Source organism: Rattus norvegicus, chromosome 16, assembly GCF_021556685.1.
Source record: "Rattus norvegicus strain SHRSP/BbbUtx chromosome 16, alternate assembly SHRSP_T2T, whole genome shotgun sequence".
In the NCBI taxonomy this organism is placed as follows: Eukaryota; Metazoa; Chordata; class Mammalia; order Rodentia; family Muridae; genus Rattus; species Rattus norvegicus.
Genome location: NC_141549.1, coordinates 54,344,360 through 54,347,377, shown reverse-complemented (window position 1 = coordinate 54,347,377; position 3,018 = coordinate 54,344,360). Strand labels below are relative to the sequence as shown.

At 44.7% G+C, this 3,018-nt stretch overlaps 1 protein-coding gene; it reads right to left on the bottom strand.

Moving 5' to 3' along the window:
* The window catches only part of Erich1 (glutamate-rich 1), a gene marked incomplete at its 5' end in the record, with an annotated part of 52,793,804 nt that overhangs the window by 29,316,986 nt on the left and 23,473,800 nt on the right, over positions 1–3,018 (bottom strand).

Here is a 3,018-nt window from a genome sequence, read left to right as displayed (position 1 = left end):
TGGGTGTTTTGCCTACATGTATATTTGTGCACGACACCACTCCCCCCCCCCCACACACACACACGAGCTGGAGGTGTGTAAGGCTGCAAACCACCATGTGGTTGCTAGGAATTGAACCTGGGTCCTCTGGAAGAGCACCCAGTGCTCTGAACCATTGAGCCATATAATGTCATTTGCAATAGCGGATAAATAAAAACAAAATCTCTTACTGTGAGACAATGGAATTTGAATATGGTGGTGTCCGCTAGAGCCGCTGCAGAACGGGAAGCCTGGCCTTGGTTATATCCTTGCATACGTTCTGTTCTTGAACTTTGTAACTGTACACCTCTGTATCCTCCCCAAAAGTTACCATCTGAAGCCAACCTGGAAACACAGCCTTGTCCTGTGTAAGAGCTACTGAATACTCTATATTCCGTTCCAACACCCTGCTCAACATCTCAAGCCTAGCATAGGATTATTATAGTACCAGCTTCAACTTCTCTCCCAGCTGACTTTGCTCTAGTTCTCCTAGGAAACCCTACCCTGTCTCTAATAAATCCTTTAAGGGCAGGTGTGGTGATGGATACCTCTAATGCCAGAACTTGGGAGGCAGATTCAGGTGGATTTCTGTGAGTTCCAGGACAGCTTGGTCTATATAGTGAGTTCTAAAACAGCCAGGGCTGTATAGACAGACACTGTATAAAATGGATGGATGGATGGATGGGTGATGGATAGGTGGGTGGGTGGATGAATAGATGGATGGGTGGGTGGGTGAGTGGGTAGATGGACGGGTGGATGGTTTTTGCTCTAGCTTCCTGAAAGGCAGACCTTACCGAGCATCCCACCACTGTTCCCAGCTATAACAGGACTATGCTAAAGCTATGAAAATTTACAATAGCAGTGCATTTAGGGAAATGTACTTGTTCCTCCACCCAAGAGGAAGCCTGCTCTTACAACTGCCATTAGTGTGAGTTCCAAGCCAGGCTTATGGGTACGGACCTGTGATCCCAGCTGTGTTGGCTGAAGCGAAAGCAGTCCCTATAGGTCCCTTATACTTGATCCCAGCTGGTGGGCTGTCTGGGGAGGGTTTTACTGTCACTGGCCCAAGTCTTTAGAGTCAAAAGACCCACCCTACTTTCAGCTCACTCTGCTTCGGGCTTTTAATTGGAGATGTGAGATCTCAGCTTCCTGCTCTCCCTGTGCTTGCCTCTCTGCCATGAAGCATCTCTCTGGAACTGTGAGGAACATAACTCCTTTTCCTTATAACATGTGTGGTCACAGTGTTTATCACAACAGAATAGAAACTAATAATATACCACCACTGGAAGCAAGAGGATGAAGCTGTCTCTGTGTCAGAAAAGTGTGGGTCGCAGTGAGGTGTGGTGGTACCCAGTAAGTGCAGCTACTTGGAAAGCTGATGCAGGAGGATCATAAATTTGGAGCCAGCCTGGATAATTTGGCAAGACCCCAGTCTCAAAATACAGTGAAAATGTTTAAAATCAACAGTCGTGCTGCAAGGCACTAAGGCACCTAACAAGGCCTAGGATTCAATCCCCAGAATAAGAAAGACGCCAGCAAATAAAAAGAAAGCAAGTCTCAGGGAGGGAGGGGTAGCCCAGGGCAAAAGCCTTGGCCTGGCATGTGTGAGGCCGAGTTTATTTGCTAACACTGAAAATAGCAAAATGAAAAGAAGCATGTTTCCAAAGTTGCTGGAAGTGTAAGGAGTGCATTAGTTACTTTTCTGTTGCTATGATAAAACACCATGCCCAGGGAACTTACCAAAGAAAGGGTGTGTTCTGGCTTATGGTCCAGAGGGTCAGAGTTCATGATGGGGTAGGGAAGGCATGGTGGCCGATCAGGAGGCTCAGAGCTCACTCTGGCACTGAGAGCAGTTGGGAAATGGGGTACAGGTGGGATGAGAACTGTTTACTCTCAAGGCCTGCCTCCAGTGACATACTTTCTCTAGCAACTCAATGCTTCTAAAGCAGCACACCAGCTAGGGACTAACTGTTCAAATCCATGGGCCTAACGGGACACTCTCATCCGAATCACTACAACAGGTATTGTGTTTGGTAATATGCCATGCTTGAATGGGAATCCAATGTGGAGTGTTACACATTTCAGTGTACTTACTGTAGTTACCATGAAGCTGATGGCCTGGCACGTACAAGCTCCCACTGGGACACACACTCACTGGTGCATGGAGCTAGTATTTATCTCAGATGACTGAGAATTCTAACTCACTACTTTTTTAAAAAAGAGCCCTAAGTTCTAGGTTCATTACAGTTGATCATCAGACTTTGCCATAAAGAGACAGAGGAGTTAAGAGCATCTTTTTCTTCTATGCAGTTTAAATTCAACACCTAGAGTTTAAATGAGGGGTTGGAATTATGCAAATGATACATTGGCCAATTCATTGTTTCTCTTCCCTGAATCTACTCTAAATGGTCTTTTCAATACTTCATTGAAAGACAATTCTCATGCATAAAATATCCAACCCCAGTTGTGTCTAAAGTCTTACCATCTTAGTTTGAGAAAAGAGACCGAAGAGCTATGATTAGAACCCTGGAGGATGAAACCTATACTGTGTTCATCATCCATCCTTCGGAACAGTGTTCCATCAAGAACTTGTCCATTGTGAGCTATTAGTATAACAAGCCTATTGCTTTGTTTTATTCAGATTGCAGTTCTGCCTTTTGCTTTTGGTATTTCTAGAAACTAGAGAAAGAATGGTGCATAGTCATTACTGCCTAACAGATGACAAAGCCCAAGAATATTGATTCAGTGACTCGGCCATGGTCCCCTATCATGGGAATAGTCCAGACCCTGAATCTCACCTAACACCCTCATAGTGCAAAGACTTATGGATCTAATGATTTTCAACTCCATGAAGCAACTTTCCTCTTCTGCTTCCCTGTCTTTGAGGCTAATGCTCACATCTTATCTCCTCAGTGTCTCACCAATTTGGCCTTTCATGTACTAAAAATCAGGTAGCAAATTTTACATTTCTTGCAGAAGTTCTCAGTGGACAATGCTTTC